This window comes from Polypterus senegalus, chromosome 6 (genome assembly GCF_016835505.1).
Source record: "Polypterus senegalus isolate Bchr_013 chromosome 6, ASM1683550v1, whole genome shotgun sequence".
Classification (NCBI taxonomy): domain Eukaryota; kingdom Metazoa; phylum Chordata; class Cladistia; order Polypteriformes; family Polypteridae; genus Polypterus; species Polypterus senegalus.
Window position 1 is genome coordinate 164,848,485 of NC_053159.1, and position 21,584 is coordinate 164,870,068.

At 41.4% G+C, this 21,584-nt stretch overlaps 1 protein-coding gene across 3 annotated transcripts in view; it reads right to left on the bottom strand.

The window, feature by feature from the left end:
* The window catches only part of rbms1a (RNA binding motif, single stranded interacting protein 1a), a 493,792-nt gene that overhangs the window by 372,321 nt on the left and 99,887 nt on the right, over positions 1 to 21,584 (bottom strand). The window lies entirely within an intron of this gene.

Below are 21,584 nucleotides of genomic sequence, written 5' to 3' on the forward strand. Positions count from 1 at the left end.
AATCTGAGCACATCACTCCAGTTTTGATGTCACTACACTGGTTACCTGTGTCATTCAGAATTGACTTTAAAATATTGCTTATGGTTTATAAAGCCTTAAATAATCTTGCTCCATCTTATATATCGGAATGTCTGACACCTTATATTCCAAATCGTAACCTTAGATCCTCAAATGAGTGTCTCCTTAGAATTCCAAGAACAAAACTTAAAAGAAGTGGTGAGGCGGCCTTCTGCTGTTATGCACCTAAAATCTGAAATAGCCTGCCAATAGGAATTTGCCAGGCTGATACGGTGGAGCACTAAAAAAAACTGCAGAAAACACATTACTTTAACATGGCTTTCTGATAGCTTCACCTTCATTTCATCCTGATACTCTGTATATTGAATTCATTATAATAAGTATTCATGGTGGCTCTAAAATCCGTCCTGACCCTTAATCTCTCTTCTGTTTCTTTTCCCGGTTTTCTGTGGTGGCGATCTGCACCATCACCACCTAATCAAAGCACCGTGATGTTCCTACATTGATGGATTAAAAGTCCTTCCAAGAGAACCCTAAATACAAAGAGGACTGTTTCATTTATGTTAGGTAGATTGCCCAGAGGGGGCTGGGTGGTCTCATGGTCTGAAGTCCCTGCAGATTTTATTTTTTCTCAAGCCTTTGGAGTTTTTTTTTGTTTTTTCTGTCCACCCTGGCCATCGGACCTTACTCTTATTCTATGTTAATTAGTGTTGTCTTATTCTAGTTCTTACTTTGCCTTTTATTTCTCTTTCCTTCATCAGGTAAAGCACTTTGAGATACATTATTTGTATGAAAGTGTGCTATATAAATAAATGTTGTTGTCTGAAATAAAATGCACCTACAAGAGCATTTAATTTGAAAACTACAACAACATTTATTTATATAGCACATTTTCATACAAAAAGTAGCTCAAAGTGCTACTTGCAGCATTTTCATCTTTATGTTTTAGAAGTTGTGAATGAGAAAGACAGCAACAACATTCCATCTACTTCTAGGATAAAAAAATGTTCAGAAATCTACTGGAGACCAAACACAACTAAGAAAATTCTTTATATCTGAAAAGTTGCCATAACAATGACACCAGAAAAATTCAAAAACCGCATTATTGAAATGGTAGTAAAGAACAGTGTACCACTATCCTCCTTTTCACAGCCAGTCAGTCTTTTTAGGCCTAAATGGAGAAATTGGTAAAAAAAAAAAAATCTGGTGTTTCTCTGGAAAGAGAAAGTATTAGGAAACTTAGAAATGAAGAGGCTAAATGTAAAAAGGATGAACTATGAAAAGGTCTGAAGGGACATTTTGTCTTCATTAAAATGTATGCATGCACACATCACAGAGTCAATTACTTTGCTATTAATGTTAGATTTGTTGATGAAAATAATAAAACAATAACGCGGAACTTGGCAGTAAAGGACTAACATGTATACAAAATGTGAAGAACTCTGACTTAGCTATTTTGGAGTAATGAATGTTTTACTCCCTCCATCCCGATTAAATTTTGGAAATGTCATGTAGCCTGGATTTTTTTACCGTTTCAGCTTTATTGTCCACTTAATAAAAAGACAAGTGTCCACACGTGACTGTCTGTGTATTTGTGTCTCTGTCCAGTTGCCCGGGATTGGAAGAAATATTATTAAAAACAGAAAAAATGTGTAAAAGAACGGTAACAAAGATCAAAAATGAGAACCAAAATACCAATGTCCAATGTCATATGCCAGTAACAGCAGCGTGTTAAGAGACTTTCTTGCACATGCTCAGACCACGTGAAAGAGGTTTGTATCTATAATGCTAATGACTGATAACTTTGTATGGTGGGTGATGGATGAATGAAAAAAACATTCAATTGTTCTGCACAAAACCAAAGCCCTGACACGACTAGGCTACAGTCGCTAAACCAGGCCAAGAAGCACCAGCAAAAAAATGATCTATAAGAGCAGTCAGTTCAACAAGCGATGCCGAGAGAAAATGGTAAAAACAGGCGGCCAAATCCAAAGAGGTACACAGGTGTGTATTATTATACCAGAACAAATGGACAACCCATGTATCAAATACAAAACATGAGGTCTATGTTGATTACATAGATTTCAATTCATCTTTGACGGGGAACACAGCTATGACGTTTTAAAATTTCATTAAGACTGACTCAGCCATATTATAGCAATACGCAGTTTTTGAGTTGTCCCTCCCTAATGAAATTTTCGAAATGCCATTTAGCCTGTATTTCATGTTGGGCTAACAATGACCCACATGCAACATTTCCTGAAAGTCATTTCAGCTGTTTTTGAATGATTGGCAAACAAATTGGAGTTTTTGAATCACTTACAAAATAAACCCTGTCTGGACTGAAATGCCTGAACATGCATATGACGTAGACGTTCACCTACGCTGGGCATGAAGGGATGGTGTAGTGAAAAATTCAGGGCCCCTTGAAAATCGGACTCCATTGTGTGTTATATGCTTTCAAGGCTATAAGCAGGCAGAATACTCTGAGAAATTGTTTACTGTATATAGAGAAAGACTGGAATTATTAAGGGAGTGGCAACGAAATGCCGCTGTGTCACGTCAATATGTTAATTACAGTTAACAGCCTTCAGAGCTGGCAACAATAGTATTTATTGTCATTAAATAAAAATACAGCAAATCATAAAGCAACAATTAAAAAATGTGAATAGCTCTGCTGTCATTTGCAAAAGGATGGATTATTAGCAATGCACAGCAGTCTGAGCGCATCTTGTACCAAACAACATTTGTAAAACTAAGTTAACAGAAGAAAAGAATTAATGTGTGTGTTCCTGCATGTGTCTCCATTGTTGCTTTACTGCATTGTGCCTTTCTATCTCTCTGTCCTGTAACATTGCGAGCTGGGCTGCATTCTGCACCCTTCTACTTCACTAAGTGCCCACGTAATGCGCTCCACCTTATCAAACAGTTTAAGTAATAAAGATTGATAAGAGGCTGTCAACCGAGTCATTCACAATGGGATTTTCACAGGGCTCTGAATTTTTCACTACAATAGTAATGCTGCTAGGGTTGTATAAGTTAGCCCTGCTAACTCAAGCGGCAAGATTCTATGGACAGGTTAATAAACATGAGAAAACATGGCATAATTGTGTCATGAGCATGCACAGTAATCCTAAATCGGCAGCATTCGATTGATGACAGGTTTCGATAGCACACCAGCTACGGGATTTATCACAAATTATTTGTCTTTTGTGCGTGGAATACAATATTCAAACTGTACAAAACACAATTTAGATGCAAACTGGCAAGCAGCTCAATAATTTTCTTTTCCATAAAGGGTGACCAATCAGGGAATGAGACATTAAATAGCACAATCCAATCAGGGAAGGGCCAGGAAATAAGTAGAAACCAATCAGAGTATCATTTCTGGAAAAACCAGTGCATGCTCCCCAACTTGACTTGACATTAAAACACTGATGCTTCATTTACCAAAGAATTTGCCTCTGAAGGGCGTTTTTAAAAGTCTAACTGCTAAATATGAAGGTGATATCAAAAAATACATCAATACGGTTAACATGAATGGGGAAAGTAAAAATGGACATCCATCCTTCATACCTGAGGAGCAGACATCAAAATAGTCAATTTCAGACATTTTTGGATTTTTTATTCAAATGACACACCCAAATCAAATAATAATGAGCATCTAATGAGTACTTTTTCACTGACTCTCTTGTCCCCTCAATTTCATCCGTTTTCCTAATCTGTGTAATGTCAGAGTCCAACCTAAGCTGCACAGAGCAAAGGAGAAGGCCAGGGCCAGATGATCAACGAGGCCATCACCAGACTGACATCCCATGGTGCTCGATGAGACGGGACAGTGATGCGGGCGCACCACCCACGGCCAGCACCAGCAGCTGAGAAGCAGGTGCTTCATTCTCTCATTTTATGAAACACCTGGCATGAACGTTACCTCAAAGAACTTTAAATAATCCTGGAAATTAAACTCATTTATAACAATTAACGCAAAGAAGAATTGAATACGCTCTTCTCCTGTTGTTTAAAAAAACATAAAATTCCAGCAGCAGATGCAAAAAAAAATGTACTGCAGACAGTTTAGTCTCATTAGCAGCAGATTTATAATTCTACGTTTTGCACAGAGCACCTTCATGGCTCAAGTTAAGGCAATTAACTGGCCAATTAGGATCATTTGAAACGCTACAGAGCTTCCTTCGCCAGAGCCGCACGCCCCATCAACTAGTGGCAGGCCATCTATAAAGGTGCAAGGGGTGCCAGGCTACATGAAAATGAATTTGCCTCCACAGAATGAATGGGGAGCCGTGATTTAAACATAAATAACATTCACAAAGCTGTTTCATCCAATTCACAGCATTAATCATCTGGGACAAGGCAGGAGCCAATCCAGAATGGGGTGCCAGTCTAGCAAAGCAAAGGAGAAGCATCATTTAGTATTTAAGGTAACACAGCATAAACTGCTTCATCCAATTCACGATTCTGAGGGGGGAGTAGAGCCTATCCTGGCAGCATCAAGCTCAAGGCAGGAATAGCTGTGGATGGGGAGCCACGTGTCAGTTCATAAAAAGAGGACCATACTTTATCAAGTCAAGTGACCTAGAGCTTTTGTTCCAAAACTCTGGTCGCAACCCGATTTGGTTATGACCCGAAGTAATTTCCCCCATAGGATTGTATGTAAATACAATTAATCTGTTCCAGACCGTACGAACTGTATGTAAATATTTTCTTTAAAGATTTTTAAGCACAAAAATAGTTCATTATACCATAGAATGCACAGGGTAATAGTAAACTAAATGTAAAAACATTGAATAACACTGAGACAAACACCCAGGCTCCCTGCACGCGAGCCTGCGCTTGCTTGCTCTCTCTCTCTCTCTCTCCTGCACCGGCTTTATCCTCCTGCTTCATGCTTTTTTCTGCAACCTCCCGTTTTTTCCTGTTCTCTTTTTTCCCTTTAGCCGACTTGAGCTTCTATTTATAAAGAGGACGTGGTAATTGTGGCAATTACGGATGTGGACTGTTTCTCACCTGTGCACTTAGGTGAGAAACGCCCAAATCACGAACTCCACAGGAACCGCTTTGGCCACACACCACCATGGCCCCTCGCTAAGCTGCAAGTGCGGTGACTATTTATTAAAGCTGGCCTTTTTTGACAGGAGCTGTGGACCCGCTATACCACAGGAGGAAGCTGGGTTGAGAGGAGGTTACAGTTTTGAGGGAGAGTCCCTCTGCGTGATGCACTGAGAACAATGTACAGTACAGGGAGAGACTGAACACGTGCGGAAATCATCAGCACGTAACAAACCGGAAGGGAAACTGGCTTGTTCGTCAACCAAGGGTGTGGTCGTGAACAGATGCAAAAGTTTGGCAAACTTTTTGGTCGTAACCCGATTTGTACATGTTTAGAGACTTCATGACCCGAGGTTCCACTTCGTTGTACTTACTGGAAGCTCAACATAAAGGTACATAATGTCCAGCTGTAGAGCTATCTTTACGCTGAAACGTAAACTTCTTTTTCTCAGACACTCTCGCCACTGAACAACAGAAGCGACTGAGTTGGCCGAGATTGCACCAGAAGTACTGCTGTGTGCATATAGCTTGTTTTGTTTTAAAACTGTCCTGTCAGTTAGCAGATTTGTACATGAGGACAAAGATGAGGGTACCATTCATACAGTAGACCACTTCTAGTTTATTTATCAAGAAAATGAGCGCTGAACAAACATGTGGTGGTGCCTCAGAGGCACAGTGATTCAGCCTTACAGCTCCAGTGACCTGGGTTTGTTTAACTATTGTCATGCATGTCCATCTGTGGATTATCCACAGGGCTCCTCTAAGGTATGTGGTACCATCCTAGGCCAAGATGTGGTGCTGTCGCTAATCGTGTCCTCTCCATTTTCCTCCAGCAGCACAGAGAGCGTTTTTCCACTATATATTGTGAGGTTGGCAGACAGAAGTGTCACTCTGGGTGCAGAGCAAAACAGTGAAAAAGATCCTGTGACCTCACCTGAACTTGATCTAAGTCCTACTGGGGCTATTTTGCTGTTGTTATTTTGTTGACTTTGCGCTTGTGGACGTCTGCATTTTAGTTATATTTGTGAGGAGTAAATAGGGACAACTGATTTGGCGCCCCATTGCTTTATCTGGGACTTCCAGTTCATCACTCATCCACAATGTCCATGTTCACTCTTAAAAGTTCTGGTTTTGTAACTGTATTTTACTGGGTTCTGTGGTTCCCCATAAATCAGCTGCTTGACAAAAAATCATTTCATTCAGGGAAGGGTTCTTTGCAATTGAAGTTAATATTTGGACAAAACAGAAATCTGTAATGTCTAGTACAAGAGATGAAGAAAATCAGAACTTAGTCTGTGTTATTGTGCAGGAAGAGTCCTGTTAAAAATCAGGAACCCATTAGTATTTCACAAATTTCTTATCATCTATTCATCGCTATTTATAGACCCTGTTACTGATCTAAATAAATAAAGGATCTTTCTGGAACCTTCACATGGATGCTTCTTTAGGGAACTAAAAACTGTTTCCCTATGGCCTCACACCGACACACCAGTCTGAAACTTTCATTTTTAAGAGTTTAGGGTTTCTATATTTGCCCTGTGTCTTCATTGACTTTTTTCGGCTGTCATCCTGCAGCTGTATGTTAGGTCAGTTGTGTGTGTTAATGGTCAATGGTCATTTCCCATCCTGCACCTGGTGCTACTAGGAAAATCATGGGCTCCTTAAAATTAAACAATCACCCATTCACTTTCAGAACATTAAATATAATTTAAGGTCATGAGTGCTGAAGTCCATTCTCATGGCTTCCAGTGTAGGGAAGAAGCATGGAGAGCTCCCTCGAGGCCAGCAGATCACAGGTCTAACTTATGAACACACAACTTGCCATATTTAGAACCCCTGATCTAAAAAGGAATATCCATGCAAAAGCACTATGGACCGTGATCGAACCTGGGTGGCTGGTGGTCTCAGTCAACAACAAAACATTGCACCACCCCCAGCTTAGGCAAAAAATATAAAAACTTTAAAGACAAAAAAGATCATTTTACCAAAAAAATAAAATCCTCATATTGAAATGTCGTCTTTCCTCATTTCTAAAAGAAACATAATGAAATCTTAGCTCTGGCAGTCTGGAAATATTATCGAAATGTATTTAAAATATTCATATACATTTTAGTTTTGCAAAATGACATTATTGCCAGGCTTAATAAAACATTCTTGAGCATCTGAACCATTTATTAATACCCGCTCTCTTTGGAATAGATTACTTTTATGATAATTTGTCATTTTCGCATTTGCGTTCAGCACAAAATGGGTTCTGTCTAATTAATTTCTCAAATATGAACTCAAGCACAGAATAAAAATGAATCACCGGTACTCTGATGAAAAACGCAGTGCCCGCAGCACTTCTGTAAATGGACGAGCGTGGCAGCTAGAAGTCTTCAGAGCCGATCGGTGCAGTCCAAGGCCATCCATCTGCTGAAATCGCTTGATACTGCCTTAGGAGGGTTGGGTAGAAGAAAGAAACGCCACTGGACAGAGCGTAGGTTTGTGAGTTTCATACAGCTGGTCAATCTGAAAAAAAATCTGAAAACCTGTCCAGGGAAGGTTTAAACCATCCAGTCATTTGTAGCTCAGGTTTTCTTCCCAAATTCTCCTAAACAGCCACATTTGGTTAATTGAGTATGGTATCTCTTCAGCTTGGGACCCTCAACCTGGAGCTCCAAGTACCTGGAGTTGACTTAATGGACAGCTGGCATTATCTGAGTCAGATAACCCCTTAAACAACCCTAATCTTAACCATAGTGTAACTGGGCAGAGCTCTAGAAGTCTGCAGCTGGACTCCATTCGTTCCCATTGGTGTCAACTGCACCTACTCCGGGCTGCAGAGGTACATTCCTATGTTAACTGGCGACTCCAAACTCACCCTGTGTGGGTGTGTGTGCAACAGACCAGCGTCCAGTTCAGGGTAGTTTTGTGTCTTGAGCCTAAAGATATCTTAGCCCACCATCCTAAATTGATTAATGGGGTTGTAGATTTTTATAGTAAGTTTTCCACCCATCCTTTGATATACAGTACATACCACAGGGTCGCAGGAGACAGCAGTATTTTCAGACACAGTTGGGCACAACAGAGGAGTCATGTTATCATGCAGGTACCCACCCCGGACAGCTTTTTGTCAATTACAAGTTTCTGTAATGCTTGAGAAAAACTGGACCACCATGTGGACACATGCAAACTCCACAGTCACTGTGACCAGGTGGGTGCACAGAGCCCAACTCTGGCAGTCAGTGTGGCACAGTGGTTAAGGTTATGGGCTTCAAAGCCTGAGGCTGCCAGTTCAAATCCTGCTACTGACACTGTGTGATCACAAGCAATTAGAAAAACAACAGAAAATGTAACTCAAACATTGCACTTAGATTAAGTGTGTCAGCCAAGTAAGAAATGATAAAAACTGAACAGAAACAGGGGTTGGGCAGACTGGCCCTTTCAAGATTACATATCTACATTTTAAAAATGCTGCACATTCCAATCGCTACACTTTGCATACAGAGACTGCATTTTTCAAAATCACCGCACAAAAGGGAGAAGGAAAAAAAATGTTAACATTTAAAAGTGCCTTCTTCATTTCCCGTTCCTAGGTAGTTTTCATATCACGGATATGTTGAAGTGCAGTGCGCAGAAGGGCTTAAGCCTCAATTTAAAAGTGAAATTGTGCCGGCTTCTTGAGTGGAACAAATCCATAAGGAGCCCGGATTGAAAACAAATGATCTGACGGACTGGATGATTGATTGAGAATGATTGAATGACTGATTGACGGATTTAAAATTCTGCTCACAGTGGTAGAATCAGGACATGTAATCTATCATTTCCATGAGGGTACTAATGTGCCCAGGCATCAAAGGACGCAAGAATGCAGTCTCCGGATTTGAGATGTTCACTTTACAGCTCGTGAGGGAAGGAGAAGGTGGCCTTGTTACTGATTTGGTTAGTCAAATCATACCATACAACACTTGCCCTCAAGTTCTAGGGAGTTTGCACGTTCTCTCTATGTTCGTCTCCTTTCCTTTGAGCCCCTTTCCTTTGCTTTTTCCCACAACTCAAAGACATGCTGCCAAATATATGGGTGTCTCAAAGCTGCCTGCAGGGGTTTGGGATGAGGTACACTTGTGTTAGCGCATACTGACATTCCTACCACTTATAGATTCTGCATTGGACACTTTCACTTATTTGCTTAACAGATGCTTTTATTCAAAACAACTACCAAAAGTGGTCAACATAATCGAGGAACATCAGTCTATGGGACTGTTTGGGAACAAGTGCTACAGGACAAGGGACCAAAATTGATCATCACAAGTGAAGAGCTCAGAATAAAATACAAGTGAGCTACAACTCGTAGGTAACAAAAACCCAACAGCTATCACTTAGAGATTCACCAAACAAGAGGGTCTTCAAACGCTTCTTGAACACATTGAAGTAGTCAGTTTTGAATGGGGGTGGGTAGCTCATTCCTCCAGTCTGAAGCTACACGAGAGTCTGGACTGAGATTTGATACTACACAGAGGTGGCATTGCTGGACGTCATTCAGACCTGAGCATTCAGGAAGGTGCACAGGACCTCACAGGTGTCTCTATATATCTGTACAAGTGCAGGCCCACTCACTAGGATATGAACTTAAAGTGTGCCGCTACAGAATGCCAGTGTAGTGATCTGGAGAGAATAGGGACATATGCTCGCCTCAGCTGCTTGAATGCCAGACATGCTGCTGCATTGGAAACATCTGGAGCAGATTGGTGGCACATGGCGGTGCTCCTGTTAGCAGAGAGTTGCAGCAGTCCAGCCATAACAAGACCAAAACCTTGAACACATTGAAGATGTCAGACTTTCGAATAGGGGTGGGAAGCTCGTTCCACCAGCCAGGAGCAACATATGAAAAGAATCTTGTCTGCGATTCCAGACTACACAAAGGTGACATGACTAGATGCTTTTCATGAGCAGATCTGAGGGGTTGGGAAGGAGCAGGGGACCTCACAAGTGTCTCCATATAGATAGGTGCTGACCCCCACTGACTACTCTGTAGGTAAGCATTAAGGATTTGAATTTAATGTGTGCCAGTGCAGTGATTTGAAGACAGGAGTGACGTGTGCCCACCTCAGCTGGTTGAACACCAAAGGTGCCACTACATTTTTAAACATCTGCAGCAGGTCTGTGACACATGCCGGTACTTGTTCCAGCACAGAGTTGCAGTAGTCCAGACGTGACAAAACCAGCACCTTAAACACATTGAGGGTGTCAAAATTTCAAATGGAGGTGGGCAGCTCATTCCACCAGCCATGAAAAGAACCTAGACTGAGATTTGAGACTACAAAGCAGTGCCATCTACCTTTATAAACTCTCACTGTCGAAAACCCTGTACGGAATGAAGCAAGTAGGGAAAATGTCCAGGTTTCTAAGCTAGGAAGACTTAATTTGTTTAAGAAGATGTGCAGGACGTGGGATGGGGCAGGGTAAGATGCAGGTGAGTGTTTTACCACTTAGTGTTGCACTAACCCCTAACTTTCAGGTCCCTGCTAAAAGTGCACAGACTCCATGACAATGTAGCTCCATAAATGAACAGTATATTGCTGTTTTGTGGTCCGGTAGGGTCACCAGGTTTACTTTTTGTGTCTTATGGTTTATCCAGGCTTATACCCTTGACTCCTGTTTATTCTTAATTTATTTAATGGTTTTGTTATTTTTCAAATATTATTTGTCTTTTTGCTTTTAATGTTGTTAATTATGTTCATGGTTTTGATACCTAATTTTTGATATTCAGGTAAAATCATGATTTTCTTTGATTATGTTTTGTGTAATTATTTAATTTGCACTTGTTATGTAGTTAAGTGGGATTACATATTTTATTGTTCCATTTGCTTTTTTGAGTTATTATGTGGGATAGTTTTATACATTTTCTATTCTAATTATGGTCTTTGTGGGAGAAGCCTCAGGAGGCAGGGCCACCCTGATGTCACTGCTCCTGAGTCCCTCCACTTGGCTATATAAGCAGGAGATCATTCATTTAAAGTGGAGATTTGTGAGTATTCCTGACTTCATTGGATTTACTGGTTTTTGTTACCTTTTTGTTATGTTTTAAGGCTTCTCATTTTTTTCAGCATGTGTATTGAATCTTGTTTGCTGTATATTGCCTTTTTAGGGCAAATTCATTTTCCTTTTTTGTGCTCTGTTTAGAATTTTGGCCCTTTTTACAGTTTTTGTTATCCAGCAAACACTAGATGAATAACACTCGACAACGAACTGAGCACAACACGGTTAATCATAAACGCTCACAACACACTCCGTAAAGAGTCTAGTTCCACAGCTGCAATGATGGTGACAATGAACTGAGAGGCCAAGTGAAGAGTTTCCTTAATGTTATGACAGTTTTGTCCTGTTGTCTTTCTGTTGTTGCATGAAGATCTGTCGAAACTGGGAATCGTTTGCCAACCCAGATAAACCCAAGCTTCCTTGATTCTTATTGTTGCATAATTAGGCAGTGGGCTGAAGAAGTGACCTTAGGTTCTGCAAATTTGGAGACCCAACTGTACTATGTATCAACATACATTTCCATAAAGTGTCATATAAACAATCCTAGCCAGACCTCCTGTTGTCTCTAAGGTGACTGATGACAATCTTTGCCTTTTCCAGATTTTACACATCCTGCCTCTCCATCCACATTAAAGACTGTGGCATAAAAGGACAGTCACATACTGCCAGGAAAATACAGTACATGGCAATAAGTGGGTTCAAAAGCTGGGTGAATGGGCACATTGTAGACATCAGGTTACTGTGTGGAGCTCAGCAAAAAATCCCAGCACCAATCAGCACCTCAAGGCGTTTATCAAAATGTGTCAACCTTCAGAAACTTGTAGCAATGAAAAATGAAGCAGGCCTGAACCTTAAAGTACATAATTATCATTACGGCTGTGAAAGTTTGAGGGTTCTTTAAAATTTGGTGGCAACGCTGGAGCTTTTACATTATTTTTTTCAGAGCGCAAGATGAAGACAGAGTGAAAAATGAAGTTATTTCATAATTATATGTATGATTAAGTCAATTCATTTCTAGCTCGTGAAGCACAGTAAGTGTAATTACAAGGTGCTTTACAAAGCAGACGCTCTTACAATGCAAAGGAACCCACAAGCAACCGTAATTATAATAGCATAAACCTTTGACCGGGGGCCATGAAGCTTGAAAAATCGGCAATAATTCAGACAAAATAAATGTGAGGTGTAATTCTATGAAAATAAATGATGCAAATAAACAAGGGCTATAGAGCATATTTTTCAACTGTGTTTACATATAAAAACTGCTGGTTCCAAAACTTAATTTGTACTAAGCAAAGACAAGGCAGTGTGGTTGAGGCATTGGACACCGAATGCCGAGGATGCCAGTTCAAGACCATAACCTGTCTGTAGTGTAGTCAGAAAAATGATAACCATACAGTATGGTTGGGTTACAACTTTTGATCTGGTCTTTCCATGCCAGAGGTCTTTACAGATCCTCTACCTTGAAGGGCAGTTCTGCTGTAGAATATCCCTATATAAAGGATGGGTGCACTATAGGAAGGTGTAATATAAAGTCAAGGCTAGGTGTTTAAAATTTCCATTCAACAATCTCCCATTGTTTTCTACTTTTCTCTCTGTTATCAATCATTTTGTCATGTCTCAGCCAAGGTTCCTCCCCTGGCTGGCATTTAAATGCATATTTTTATGTTTCTTTTGTTAATTTTTGATGCTTTTGTTCATGTTGTTTATGGGCTTCATTCTTTACTTTTGTTTTTGTCTATGCATTTAAACTGCCTTTGTTATGTTCCATGTGTTTTGTAGATGGTCCCCAAAAGGAAGGGCCACCTCCCAATCACTGCCAGGAACTGGCCCCAGTCCTGTAAAACTGGAGGGTCTCCACAGTTGATGGCAGTTCATTTCAAATGCACGAAGGAGTGGCGAGTTTACCTGTGTTTATTGTTATTTCCTCAAAATACTGCATCTCTGGATTTTCAATCTTCTACTCTGTTCTTGACCTTGCCTTAGATTTCAGTATTGGGATTTTGTTTGAGTTGGATTGTCTTTGTATCAGGCAATTTCTTTTGTGCTCTACGCTGCTTGCTTTTGTTACTGAGCACAGTGTTAAGAATAAAATATTTTATTTGTAAAGATCCTGTATGTGCTGTTATTAGTAGTTGGGGTTTGATGGTGACATCCCCTTCCAGTGGGCATTTTTGGGAAGTGCTTTTTGAATTTTTAGAAACTATTGAGTGCTTTGGGACTCCTAGCCCACAATACATTTATTTTAACCCAGTTTTCCTGTCTCTTGGTCACACAGGGGTGCAGCCTGTTAATTAAAGTCTTGGGTGCAAGCAGGACCACCATGGATTTGCTGAGGATTTCACTCAGGATGATATTCCTCCACCCCTCCCCCCCATTCTACTGCTTGTATTCCCTAAGACAGGAGCAGCAATAATGCTACCTGAGGCAAGGTATATTTTTGCCTCCCCAAGACAATACATCCACCATTGCCTTGAAACTACAACCAACGTACTCATATTGAAAAAGTCTTCTGTCTGTTGCCTCAATGACTATCACCCTATAGCACTCACACCCTGCATCATGAAGTGCATCGAATGATAAATCGTGGGCCACCTGAAGGCCAGACTCCTTGCATCACATGACCCTCTGCAATTTGCATATCGCCCAAACCATTCCACTAAAGATGCTGTACCATCTACTTGCCAAAAAAATATCTAAATAAAAACCTAGAATGCTGTTAATACACTTCAGTTTAGCACACAACACCACCATCCCTCAGAAGCTCATGGGGAAGCAGAGCCTGCTAGGTGACAACACTTCCCTTATGCAGCTGCATCATGGACTTCCTGACAGAGAGGCCCCAAGCAGTCCGCCATCTCCAGCACCATCAAACTGAACACCGGTGCCCCCGCACCAGGGCTTTGTACTCAGCCCACTCCTGTTAGTTCTGCTAACTCACCACTGCATGACTGCATACAGCTCAAACACCATCATTCAGTTTTTGGATTACACAACAGTGGTGGGGCTCAACAATATGGATGAATCAGCTTACAGAATGGAAATATGGCGACTGGTGCACTTTCTTCAGCAAATGGGGAAGGCAAGCCTACCTCCACCCATTCTTACCACGTCAAAAGTGTTCTGACCAGCTGCAGCACCATCTGGTTTGGGAACTGCAGAGTCTCCAACCACAAGGTCCTACAACAGATACATTCAAAAAAGATCTTTATCAAATGTTGCACCCGCAAAGCTTACAGCATTGTGGAGGACCACTCACCCCATTTACACGGATCTCTCCATCAGGAAGGAGGTACCATAACATTCAAACCGGTTCTTCAAGAGCATCCATCCCCTGGTTGTCTGGACTCTGAACTCTGTGCTATGCCCCTCCACTCAGATCTGCTCCTGGTAGTCCATCTACCATATATACAAAACATCTGTTACTACTGATGCCTTTATTTTCAGATATTATTATCATGATTTATTACTATCTATTTTACTACATTACTACCTATTCCTTTACCTATTATTTATTCACTTATCTATTAGTATAGTAGAATTTAGTACAGCATATACTTACTTTTTTATTTATCTCACACTTGTCCTGTGTTACGTTATATATGTATCATTTGTGTATATGTGGTCCTGGGGCATTATGTCATATCACTGTATGAATGATATGACAATAAATACACGTGACTTACTTGGACTCGAATCCCCTTACAATGTGTATTGCGATACAGTCTTCACAATGCAATACTCCCACCACACAGTACACCATTGGAATAACTGACAAATACAAAATACTAAAAATATATTGTAACAAGCACAATGTTGGAAAAGATAGGTACCCCCCACACACACAGATCACACAAGACGTGCAGGTCCGAGCACTCAGACAGTTGGCCGTTTTTTTATTGTTTAACATCAAGCCCTAGTGCACCTCTGTAAACCTCTTGGCCATTAGGGGCTACGAGAACTCTGTCTGAAACAGAAAAAATGCTCCTAAACACTAGGGTGGGTTATGCCTCACCTTGTAATTGTCCTGTCCGCATGTGCCAAGCAGTTGCATTCTTCAGTTTCACAACTAACAACCTATGGCTGTCTCTTTGCCACCATCCATGTTCCCAACTCCGGTCTCTCCTGCTCCGCTGCACACTAACCCCATTCATGTTCTGTCATCCACATAGTGGTCCTCCTCACCAAACACCTCCTGCTGCCTGTAACTACAAACCTCCCAAACCTCACTGCAGTTCTTTTTAAAATGTGATGCTTGTGGACTAGCTGGGACAATTTTAATGAGGAAAAAGACAGACAAGGCAAAACCAAAAACAGAAAACGGTCAAAACCATAAGATCAACCTGTCTTAATACCAAAACTAAAACACAAGGCAAAATTTGGGGTCAAAGAGTTAGGCATGAGCCAAAACACCAGAAGGACTTGGGCAAAATGTTTTGGAAAAGAACCTGTCAGCTCAGATAGGACATGATCTCAAGGATGACATTTTAACCAGACAAGGGAACTGGTCTAATGACAGGAAAAAAAAAATGGCGACAATCGTAAATAAACAAGATAGTTGTGAAAACTGCACAAATAAATATTTAACCACAATTAAAGTGGGCTTCAAATCAGAAAAAATAGTGCTAGAGCTCAGAATAAAGGCGTGAAAACAAACAAAATAATGAATCATAACATAAATAGCCGACAATGTAAGACTTTCAGCCCCTAGGCAACAGTCCCTACAAAGCTGTGAAACAGACATGTCAACTGGGGGCTCCACGTCGTCTTTAAGTGTGACCCCCTGCACTAACACTGCTGTATTTGACCCCACATGATTGATAAGTGCTTCTGTCTACTGGCTGCTACAATATTACATTTGGAACAAATAAAAGATTAGCTTTAAAACAATAGAACACACACAATGGGCACTAACAACAATAACAATGAACATTCTTCACAACTTCTGTTTGTTCCAGCAAAAATATTTCTATTCGGTTTTGCAATTGTAAAATTGAATGTGAAGTGAAACTCGGCTGTGGTCCCAGTGCCACAGCATGATGCTGCCACAATTGTATTGTACGTTTGATGTTAAGTGCCCACTTTTCCTCCAGATATGGCACTTAGGAAGGAGGCCAAACAGGTCAATCTTTTGTTTCATCAGACCATAGAATCTTGTTTGTCATAGTCCAAGAGTCCTTTAGGTGTCTTTTTGTAAATTCCAAGTGGACTTTGATGTGTCCTCTCCCCATTCTGTCACAAAGCCCAGATCAATGGAGTATTGCAGTTGATGGATATCCTTCTGGGAGTTTCTTCTATCTCCATACAAGTTCTCTGGAGTTCAGCCAGAGTGACCACCAGGTTCTTGGACACCTCTCCTACCAAGGCCTCATTGCTCAGTTTGGCTGGGGGTCCAGCTCTAGGAAGTGTCCTGGTTGTTCCAAACTTCTTCCGATTGTTCTTGGGAACCTTCAGAGCTGGTTTTTGCTAAGCTGTGGGACCTTCTATAGGCAGGTTTGTGTCTTTCCTAATCAGTCCAATCAATTAAGCTGACCACAGGTGGACTCGAATCAAGTTCCAGACAAATATCTAGAAGAAGCAAACGGGATGCGCCTGCCTACAATTGGAGTGCCAAAGCAAATAGTTCTAATGCTTATATGAAGGACAGATTTCAGTTTTTAATAAATTTGGAACCCTTTCTGTAAACATGTTTTCACTTTGCCGTTATGTGTTATTGAGTGTAGGTTGCAAACATGGCAGATTTATCCATTTAAAATTAAATCTACCACACAAAGTGTGCAGAAAGTGATGAGTCTTAATAGTTTCGAGATTATCAGCACTGTTAATGTGTTTGTCCATGGAGTTGCTCGAGCATCTCTTGGTATCTCCACAGCCTAGCAGGCCTTAAGGGAAGCTCTCTAGGGTATCAATTTTGGGACTGGATGCTGTCTCCTACTGGAATGGCCTCTCTCTTTCTTATCAAGGAGTGGGTCATCCCCACCGATGTGCTCAGTGGCCTGCCCCAGCCTCCACATAGGGTGCCACCAGATATTGCAGAGCCTACTGCCTCCCCATCTTTCTACATGCAATCTTCTAAGGGACAGCCAACTGCCCCATTTGACATCTGTGCTCTAAGAGCCCTTTGCTATTCAGGCACCCATTCACAGTATATGTGCAAGAACACCTAGCTTAACTTCAATGGCTGTGCATCTTCTGTATATACCAGTCTTGTTTCTGGGCTCATGTGTGCCCTGCCCTGTATGTGTGGCACAATTGTGAAAGTTCGCATAATACCAAGAAAACTTTTAAATGAACCACAAGCCTTCAGCTCACTCAACTCAAAGACTATTGCATTCCTGCGGCTGCTCTGCTTGCGACAGATTAGCATGAGACGCAGACGGCAGACAGGGGAGAGGCGTTACGAAATCCTCCACTTTGAGGGCAGCACAGCGTTTTCCCATAAAATGTTCTCATTTACAGTAAGATTCCATATCAAAGACCTGCAGCTCCCTGGACAGCAATAGGAAAACAGAGTAAAGAGACAGGCAGAGGAGAAACGACTGCCATGCTTCAATGTTCTCTGTGAAACGGCCCGGCACACAAAATGTGGGCCTGTTTTCAAGTCTTGTCCAGTCTGAGTTCTGCTGCATCTGCCAGCATTCTTTCCTGATCTCGGAGAAACTTTAAAAATGGTACGCTGTGGACAGTTATGCCTTCATTATTAAACTTGGTGTATTTTAGCTATCTGACATGAACCAGGAAGAGCACAGTATCACACAATGAAAAAACTGAGAGTCAGAAGTGTTCAAGCGATAATGTCACACCCTGTGACCGATCATAATCAACCTTACTTTATATAGCACCCATCTAAAGTCAGTGCAATCCCCAAATGTTACAAGCATACATCTGTAGTATAGCTGTTTCATTTGCAAAGTTTCCTATTCTAAATGTCCCTCATGTGGGGGGTGTATGTGTAGGCAAGGTGGACTGGACTATCATAACTAGGACCAGTCTGGCATTTCCCATTAATCCCTTATCTCCAACTGACTCAGTTAAGTATCTTCATTTTCTGGTGTGCAAATGGCATGGAGATGCATAAAGGAGCTCTCAGAAAAAAGCTCATAAAAATACCTTAAGAATGTGCACGCTGTCCAATGGGATGTGAACCTCGTACCCTAGAGTGAACTACTGGGCCACCCACACACACTCTCATATAGGGCCAGTTAATTTTGGTTCTGTTAATCGCACATATTCAAGTCCCACTTGCACTGACAGCAGCCGTACCACCTGCACTTCAGAACAGGTAGTCCACCTAAAGCTAAACATGCTTGGGCCTAGCCAGTAATTGGATGGGTGATCATCTACGGAAAGCTTGGGTTGCTGCTGGCAAAAGGTGTTGGCGAGGCCATCAGCAGGTGCTAACCCTGTGGTCTGTGTGTAGCTCCCAATGCCCCAGTTGCAGTGACAGGGACACTGTGCTGTTATAAAGACACAATCCTTCAGGTCAGACTTAAAACCCTGACTATCTGTGGTCCGAAAAAAAATTCAGGGCATCTTTTGAAATGTGTAGGGTGCACCCCAATGTTTTGACTACATTTCTCATCAAGGCCTGGTCATTCTGGGCCCCAATTATCTTCTGTCTCTAAGTGGTTAACCACTCTCTCATTTGTGGTCAGCATATTGGAGCAAAATGGCTGCCACTGCCCAGGTGGATGCTACACATTTGTGGTGGTTGTCTATGTAAGGTGCTTCCTTATGTTTTTTTTTTATTCTATTACTGTTTAAATAATCTGCTGTATCTTTGTTGCCTGTTTTATGTTTCATGTGTTTTGTGGGATGGTGCCCCAAACCTGCAAATCTCCATCAGGAATTGCCCTCTGACGTATAAGTCCACAGCATCTTCTACAGTGTCTGGCAGTTTATTGTGAATGTGCTCTGGTCAGTTTTTGTGTTTTACCATTTTGTTTTGTGAATATTCTGGGTTTTGACTATTTTCTTCTGTTTTTTTTCACCTCGCCTTTAAATATACGTATTGGGACTTGTTTGCTTTGGCTGACCTTTGTGTTCAAGGCAATTCTTTTTTACCCTTTGTACTTCGTAGAAATAAACCTTTTTATTTTTTTATAGACATTCTATGAGGCCACTTTTTTGTGTTTAGCTGAGGCTTTTAATGGGATTTTCCCCTCCAGGTAAGTTAGTTACAGTCCAATAGACCTTTAATGTTCTCACAGGAACATCTAGCTGCTTGGAGATGGTCTTCTAGCCCTTTGCTTTTAACATGCTTATCAATAATTTTCTTTCTGATCTCCTCAGACAATTCCCTTCTTTGAGTTCTCTGGTCGCAGTTTAGTGTGGGACACACAATGATACCAAACAGCAGAGTTACGACTTTTTTTTTCCATTTAATGAGGCTGAGCAACTGATTGCACAATTGGAGACACGTGCGATATTAACTAAAGAAAAACCTTAGTTTGCAAAAACATTCTAATCTAATTATTTTAAATCTTTTCTAGGGGTACCACCAAATGTTAGCAGGCCATTTTAGAATATCTTTGTAGAATAAGCAACACTTGATGTCTTTACACACTCGCTATGCTTTACTTATTGACTTATCAAAGGCACACAGCTACACATGGGACAACTGCTTTTCGTTTAATCACTTTCAGGAGCCATACAGCATTTTTTCAATGCGTTGAGAGGGTACCAACAATTTGTCCATGTTTGTACAATTATACACACTGTATGAGATGAAATTCTTAATTGCTGAACCCCTCCTCCTCCTCTTCTTCTTTTGGCAGCTCCCGTTAAGGGTCACCAAAGTGGATCATCTTTTTCCATATCTTCCTGTCCTCCTCATCTTGTTCCATTACACCCATCACCTTCATGTCTTCTCTAACCACATCCATAAACCTCCTCTTAGGCCTTCCTCTTTTCCTTTTTCCTGGCAGCTCTATCCTTAACATCCTCTTCCCAATATACTCAGCATCTCTACTCTGCCCATGTCCAAACCAATGCAATCTCGCCTCTCTGAGCTGATCCTCTAATGTACTCATTTCTAATCCTATCCATCTTCGTCACACCCAGTGCAAATCTGAGACTGAATAATTAGAAAATAAAATAATCTAAAACAGTAAATGCTCAACTCTATAAATAACAATATGTACAACAGAAGCTTTATCTTATTATAAAATATATAATAAATAATGAAATAACTCAATATAAGAGAATTAATAATAGGACACCATGTAGCTCTAGCACTGTGCTTATTCAGAATGCCAATGGACAGTGAAAAGAAGCTCCTCCTCAGTCTCTCTGAACTGGTCTTTAGGCAGCTACAGCCTTACCCTGAATGCTGAACAGCAATGAGCAGGGACAGTTTGTCACACTGGTGTCAGGACAGCAGTCTACTCCTGAATGTCAGCAAGACAAAGGAGAGGATTGTGGACTTTGAAAGAAAACAGCAGAGGCACTGACTCCCCCTCAGGATTAACAACACTCAGGTAAAGGGGTAGGCAGTTTCAGACACCTCACAGCAAACATCACAGACGATCTGACGTGGTCCAATCACATCGACACCTTAGTGAAGAAGGCACAACAATGTATTCACCCAATGTATGTGCCCACCCAGATACTAAAGAATTTCTATAAATCCTCCACTGAATGTATCCTGCCTGGAGGATCAGCGCCTGGTTGGCACACAACAAAATCGCAAGGCTCTGCAGAGAGTGAGCAGTTAGCTGAAGATTTCACTGGGTGTGCACTCTTTAATTTCCAGGATGTCTATCTCAAGCAGTCTCAGAGGAGGGCAAAGAAAATGATCTGGATCTCTCTACCTGAGTGATGTTAATCCTGAGGGGGTAGTAGTACCTGTGCCATTTTCTCCCAAAGTCCACAATCATCTCCTTTGTCTAGCGGACATTCAGAAGCAGACTGATGTCCTGACACCAGAGTGACAAAGGTAAGCCTACTCATTGCTGTTAGAGATCAGGCCCACCACAGCAGTTTCATCAACAAACTTGACATTGGATAGGCTTTATTTAGAAAAGAGATGGATGGATAATCAGACCCCACTTCCCTGTGCCAGACTTCCAATGGGGTTTATGTGTGTAGTAGATATGCCATAACTTATGAAGAGGACATGTGCGGATGGTACACTTCTTGATTATATGGGGAAAATTAGTATATTCATTGTGACAGACGGCCAGGGCCATTACCCAGCCAGGACACCAGTTGGATGGAAGGACAAAGGGAGAGAGCATCCACAAGGCATTACCATCCCCGTGACGGTAGATGGCAGCGCTCCTGGGTGGCTGTGGCACCACGGATTGCCACAGGGCACGCTGGGAGTTGGAGTTTGATGCAGGCCTGTTGGGTTCTGTGTGAGCCGCTAGTGGGTGAGCCTTTCTATATGGGGCTTTCACCTCACCTGGGAGTGATTCCAGACCTTGCTAACATGCCACCTGGAGAATTCGCAGACGCAGCATAAAAGGAGCCATCCAAGAGGG